Genomic DNA, 7,424 nt, shown 5'->3' with positions numbered 1-7,424 from the left:
CTGACTATGCTAAACAGAATTAAACACTGTCTGGTCATTACTAGCCTCATCATTGGTGTTATGCTTGAGCCCATTATTGTTGCCATTGTTCCAGTCTATCTCATTGGGGATCTTCCTCGTTTTCACTGACCCTCCACTTTATCAAGTATGATGTCCTTCTCCAGGGATTGGTCTCTTCTGATCACATGTCCAAAGTATGTTGTCTCATCTTCCTGGCTTCTAAGGAGCATTCTGTTTGTTCTTCTGGAAGTAATGGTACTTTTAACATTCTTCTCTAATAACATAACTCAAATGCTTCAATTCTTCTACCATAGTTATTATTCATTGTCCAACTTTTAAATGTATATGACATTATTAAAATACCATGGATTGGATCAGGTGATCCTTCGTCCTCAAACTGACATCTTTGCTTTTTGACACTTTAAAGAAATCTTGTGTATCCTTGTAGGCATATGGATATTCTCCTATTACAGGCAGCAATGTACTTCAGAAAAGATGATGAAATGCTCTTTTTGATAAAGAATATAAATGCCATTCCTCTCAAATTTGTTGTTTTTAGCATAGTAAACAAAATTATTATCTGATTTAAATGGTTAATACAAGTCCATTTCAATTCATTAATGTCTAGGGTATGTATCTTTATGCATTCCATTTTATTTTTGATGACTTCCAAGTTTCCTAGATTCATACTTTGTACATTCCACATTCTCATTATTAGTAGATGTTTACAAGTATTTTTTTCCCATTTTGAATTGTGCTCCATCAGAAAATTAAGTTTCTGAATTTTTTTTTAATCTATCCACACCATTAAGGTCAACTCTATTTTGAGGAGGCAACTCTTCCTCTATCATATTTTGAGTGCCTTCCCATTTGAGGGGCTCATCTTCTGACACTATAACAGACAATGTTCCACTGTTTTGCATAAGATTTCCAGTATCTAACCATTTAAAACTTGTCTGCCTCTCCTTCTTAGTCTATCTTAGGCTAGAAGCTCCACTCAAACCTGTCTAGCATATGTGTTCCTGTTGGCATTTAAAACGCTGGTGGCATAACAAGCCACAACAGTATGAAAACTGACAGATGAGAAATGAGGTGACATCTCTGGAGAACCATTAGTCTGCCTACCACAGCTCTACAGCAGTTTATCTCCTCACCCCTTCCAAGGTTGTTTCTATATAATTATGCTATTTACATGTATGGAGTGCTGGTGTGGTGCTGTAGGATAAGCACTGAACTTCTAATTGCAATTCCAGCCATTTAAACTCACCAGCAGCTCCTTGTTGTTGTTGTTAAGTGCTGTGGAGTTGTCTCTGACCCATAGCGACCCTTTATAGGGTTTCCAAGGAACAGCTGGTGAGCTTGAACCACCGACCTTGCAGTTCAAATGGCTTTGCAGTCTGGTGCATTAACCCACAGTGCCACACCAGGACTCCAGCAGCTCCTTGGAAATGCTATATATATAATTCACTATGATCATATAATTCACTATGATCAGAACCAAGTCAGCTGCACTTAACAACAACTACAGCATACTCATATATGTATATGAGAGTATATATACATAAGAAGCAAAGTTACATTTCAGTAGTAACGTGAAATCTGGAGACACTGAAGCTGGACTTCAATGTTATCTCTGTCATCAATTCCATATGCAATAATGGCAAAGTCATTTAACTTCATTTTGTATTAGTTTACATCTGCAAAAAGGGGCTTTGTTACATGTTTAAAAATTAGTGAAGACTGTGGCTTGGACCTAGCACGCCTGTGGGAACCATCGAGGCCGAGCGGGATTTTTGTGTCGTCTCGGACTTCGCTGTCCGGAGCTCACGATGGACAATAAGGAGTTAATTGAATACTTTAAGTCCCAAATGAAAGGCGATCCTGACATGGCTTGAGCAGTAGCTGCCATCCAGACATTGCTGGAGTTCTTGAAGAGAGATAAAGGGGAGACGACTCAGGGCTTGAGAGCCAATCTCACCAGCGCCATAGAAACGCTGTGCGGAGCCATCTCCTCTGTGGCAGTGTCCTCCAGCGTGGAGCTCTTCCTGCGCTTCATCAGCCTGACCCCCTTGGAGTATTCTGATTACTCCAAATGTAAAAAGATCATGATTGAGAGGGGAGAGCTTTTCCTCCGGAGAATATCGCTGTCAAGAAACTAAATTGCAGACCTGTGCCACACTTTCATCAAAGACGGGGCAAGGATATTAACTCACGCTTACTTCCGGGTGGTCCTCAGAGTCCTGGAAGCAGCGGTGGCAGCCAAGAAGCGCTTCAGTGTGTACATTACAGAGTCACAGCCAGATGTGTCGGGTAAGAATATGGCTAAAGCTCTCTGTCACCTCAACATCCCTGTCACTGTGGTTCTGGATGCTGCTGTTGGCTATGTCATGGAAAAAGTAGATCTTGTCATTGTTGGTGCTGAAGGAGTTGTTGAAAACGGAGGACTTATTAACAAGATTGGAACCAACCAGATGGCTGTGTGCGCCAAAGCACAAAACAAGCTTTTTTATGTGGTTGCAGAAAGTTTCAAGTTTGTTAGGCTCTTCCGGCTAAATCAGCAAGACGTCTTGTCCCAGATAAGTTTAAGTGCAAGGCGGATACGCTGCAGACTGGGCGAGACCTCAGGGAGGAGCACCCATGGGTAGACTACACCTCCCCGTCCTTAATCACATTGCTGTTCACAGACCTGGGTGTCCTAACGCCCTCCGCTGTCTCGTGTCTGTGACCAGGGCTGGATGACGAGCCTCCTGACGCCTGTAGGAGCCAGGCCAAGACGGAGTTGTGTAATGGAGAGCTGCACGCTCACTTCAGTCCCAGCTCAAGAGCACTCATGCTTCTCCAGAGACCCAACTGATATTTCACTTGTTTCCAGAGACTTCATTCGTTCTGCTTCCAGAAATACAAGCTAGTGCAGGGATACTTGATAAATTGACAAAAGAGGATGCTCCCTTCATCTTCCCCTGCACTGATTTGCCAAAAAGCATCCAGTGAAGATGTGAGGCCTAATGGCACATCCCATCTACAGAATCTCCGCATCTCCTTCACGACATGCCTACCAGTTGCTGTGTGTGGTGCCTTGTAGAAAAATCAAACACATGCCGAATAGACATCAGACTCCCGGAGGTGAGTGCAAGCCAGGGCTGCCGTCACCTCCACATGATCAAGTTAAACAAGGGGACGTGGTACCAGGAGGACGAGGAAAGCAGATACGTACGAAACCCCCCAATTCCAGGGACACCTCCCAGAGAATTCATGAAGTGATAGACACGAAAATCCTTTAAATATGTTTGGGTCCTTTTAAAAATTGTACTTGGGAGCAAATTCAGCATCTTTTCCAATAAAGTCTAGGAAAACGAAAAACAAAGCAAATTAGTGAAGAGCCGAGAGCGGGACCCTACCCAGAGAAGCAGTGATGCCTGAGATAGAGGCAGAGTCAATGACTTGGATTGATGGAGCAGCTGGAGACTATAGATCCAGAGAGGGAGAGGGACTGTGTGCTGAAGACCTGGAGGTGGGTGGGGAAATAGTGTAGGGGGCAGGCTTGCAGGGTATAACCTTTGGTCGGTTGATGATGCATGGAGGGGACTGTAACCATGACAGTGATACGATGTACAATAGAATGAATGTAAAACTAATGTTCTTCCATGTAAATTATCATATAATTCACAATGAAACACTTAAAAAAATTAGTGGGAAAGTGCTTAATAAACGTGAAAGAACAAGACTAAACCAGGGGATAAATCTGCTTTCACATAGTGTCCCCAGTACCATAAGTTAATTTTGACTTACAGTAACCCTATACAACAGAGAAGAACTGCTCCATAGGGTTTCAGGTACTGTAAATCTCTCCAGAACCAGATTGTCTCTACTTTCTTCTGTGTAACAGCTGGAGAATTCTAACCACTAACCTGCTGGTTAGCAACCTAGTTCTTAACTCACTGCATCATCAACTAGTACAAGGTTAAGTTTAAAAAAAAAAAAAAAAGCTTCAAAATAATGGAAATCTTCATTAAGCAAATGTATAAAAATGTGAAGCAATTATTTCTTGGTATGTGTTTCATCTAGGTCTATACACTTTTGAAGGTGGTAGTTCCATTTTTTCTCACTGTCCCCAAAGAATTCTGCACTCTTTGATCGGCACCACATCACAATGACAATTTTGGCACCCTTTTAAAATTCCTAAGCGTTTTGGAAACAAAAAAGAAGCGTGAAGGGGAAAGTTCAGAGTTGGAGGATGGAAGGGTCAGATTTCTCAACAAAATTCTCAAATGACAACACTTACTACCCTTGTAGAGTGAGCAGGTACATTGTTGTGATAGAAAAACTTTCCTTTGCACAACTTTCCTGGCCTTTTTATCACCAATGCTGTTTCTAGGTTTTTTAAAACGTCTTCATTTTAAGCCCCTATGATCGCCCAATGTCCTTTGAGAAACTCTACCAAGATGACCACGTAGAAGTCATGAAAACAGTCACCATAACCTTCTGAAACAGTCTCTTTTCTTTGAGTTTAACTGGCCCAGCAGATTCCCTTAGAAATCCTTGTTTTGATGGGACTCTCTCTCTCTTCTCTTTTTTTAATGAAGGCATCCTAATGAGATTAAGACTAATCTCTTATTGAGAGAGCTTGTCTGCAGCCATTCACTGACCATAGATACATGTATGGAATAAGCCATGTAGCAATACTTTTTTTTACTTACTCTCATATAACTATGGGAATAAAAAAGCTGTATGGTAGACAGATAGACATGTAGGTCATGAAACAAAATAGTGAATCCATAAATAAACTCAAACAACTATGACCAACTGATTTAAAAAAATTAAAGTTTTTATTGTGAATTAAGTGATAGTTTACATGGGAGAACATCAGTTTTACATTCATTGTTTCATTGCAATGATTACAATCCCCTCTGTGCATCATCATTCAGCAGTATTTGCATCTATTCTCTCTGTTTTTTTGTTGTTTTTTTGGGTGTGTGTGTGTGGGATGTACACCAAAACACTCAGGAACATATACTCATTTAAATAGCCAAAGGGCACATTCTGCAAGTCAACCTCCTGGTTGCCAGAAAATAGTCTTTCTCTTTCCGTGAGTCTAGAGTTCTCAGCTACTCTATCTCTCCATGTCCTCATCTCTGCCTCCATCTCTGGTATGATCAACTGATATTATATTGTGAAGCAAAATAATTCAATGGAGGAAAATAGCCTTTCAAGAAATGGTGCTGGAGCAATTGAATGTTCAAAAGGAAAACAGTGAACCTCAAACTAAGCCTCACACATTACACAAAATAAACTCTAGGACCAGGTAAAGAGTTTTTTTTAAATTAACACCAACAGCTAAATACATAAATGAAAAATAGAATAAATTAATCCACAGCATAACTAAATAATTTTGTTCTGTGAAAATCTATGTGATAAGAATGTAAAGACCAGCTACATGAGAAAAAATATTTGAAATCTATGTAACTAAGAAATAACTGATGTCTAGAATATATATGGCACTGTGGGTTAATGCACCAGACGGCAAAGCCGTTTGAACTGCAAGGTTGGCGGTTCAAGCTCACCAGCTGCTCCTTGGAAACCCTCGACAGGGTCGCTATGGGTCAGAATAGACTAAATAGCACTTAACAACAACAACAGAATATATAAAGAAATTTGTAAACTTAGCGGTAAAAAAAAAGAAAGAATCCCTAAGAACATGGTCAAAAGACATGAATAAACTTATCAGCAAAGAACATATACAGAAGACAATCAAGTACATGAAAACATGGCCAGCTTCATTAACTAACAGAAAAATGCAAATTAAAACCACAATGAGACATCAGTGCAAACCTATCAAAATGGCTAAAATTAAAAACATATTGTCAAAACTAAATGTTGGCCAGAATGTAGAGAAACCAGATCACTAACATTGCGGGTGGGAATGCAATGTGGCACAGTCTAGAAAATAGTTTAACAGTTACTTCTAAAACCAAACAAAAAAACACCATAAGCCAAAACCAAACCTGTAGCCACCAACTGGGTTCTGACTAATAATTACCACACAACCAAGCAATTGCACTCTTGGGCATTTATCCCAGAGGAACAAAACTTATGTTCCCACAAAAAAGCTTTCCTACTGCAATTTCTTCTGTGGTATTATAACGTGGTTAATACAGGACTATCTGACCCCTTCTTCCATCTTAATAATCTTATCTTCTCCAATAGTATGGCCTCTACAATGGTGAATTATGATGTTCAAAAATATATCTGAATATCATAATTCACCAATATAGAGACCATGCTATTAGAGATAATAAAAGTATTAAGATGGAATAAGAGTTCAGATTTTCCTTAATTAAACATATCCTAATAACACAGAAGATATTGCCATAGTACAGCTTTGTATAATAGTAGAATAGCTTTGAAGACTGCCTTGTAAAATAAAGCAAAAAAAAAAAAAGATTATTTTTTAAAAAAGGAGTAAAATGATGAAACAACAAAAAAAGAGCAGACAGAAAATTGCCAAGGGCAGCTCAAGAAAACAAACAAAAATGTATTTCACTGTCTGTCTATAGTCAAAGGGCTCTGCTATAGAGTCACTTGAAATCATTGTTTTCTCTTGTGTTATACCACCACTCATCTGTCCGTGTGTCATAATGTGGTGGCTTGTGAGTTGCTCTGATTCTGGAAGCTATGCCACCGGTATTAAAAATACCAGCAGGATCACCCATGGTGGACAGGTTTCAGATGAGATCCAGACAATAAATTAGGAAGAAGGAGTGGCAAATTACTTCCAAATATTTAGTCACTGAAAACCTTATGAATAGCAGAGAAACATTGTCAGATATAGTGCTGGAAAATAAGTCCCTCACTTGGAAGGAACTCAAAATGCAAACAGGGAGGAAATGCCTCCTCAGAGTTGACCGTGATGATGCCAATGAAATAAATACCACAGAATTAAAGCCTACAGAAACTTCATTTGCTGATGGGACAAACTAAAAATGAAGAGAAACAGCTTTAAACATCCAATAATAATAGAAGCATGGAATGTTCGAAGTGTAAATCTAGGAAAATTAGAAATTGCCAAAAGTGAAATGGAACGCATAAACATCGATATCTTCAGCATTAGTGAGCTGAAATGGACTGGTATTGGCTATTTTGAATCTGACAACCACATGGTTTACCATGATTTGCTGATGACAAGTTGAAGAGAATTGGTATTGCATTCATTGTCAAAAAGAACATATCCAGATCAGTCATGAGGTACAATGCTGTCTGTGATAGGATAATATCCATGTGCCTACAGTGAATACCAGTTGATACCACTATTATTCAAATTTATGAATCAACCACTAAAGCCAGTGAAGATAAAATAGAGGAATTCTACCAACTTCTTCAATCTGAAATTGATCAAACATGCAATCAAGATGTATTGATCATTACTG

General features: G+C 39.3%; 1 pseudogene; it reads left to right on the top strand.

Annotated features, from left to right (window-relative positions):
* Positions 1-1,829: 1,829 nt before the first annotated feature.
* On the top strand, positions 1,830-2,725 carry LOC102819392 (annotated as a pseudogene).
* Positions 2,726-7,424: the final 4,699 nt, after the last annotated feature.

The sequence above is a fragment of the Chrysochloris asiatica genome, unplaced genomic scaffold (genome assembly GCF_000296735.1).
Source record: "Chrysochloris asiatica unplaced genomic scaffold, ChrAsi1.0 scaffold00059, whole genome shotgun sequence".
In the NCBI taxonomy this organism is placed as follows: Eukaryota; Metazoa; Chordata; class Mammalia; order Afrosoricida; family Chrysochloridae; genus Chrysochloris; species Chrysochloris asiatica.
Note: the sequence above shows the minus strand (reverse complement) of the source record. Positions and strands in the feature narration are given on the sequence as shown.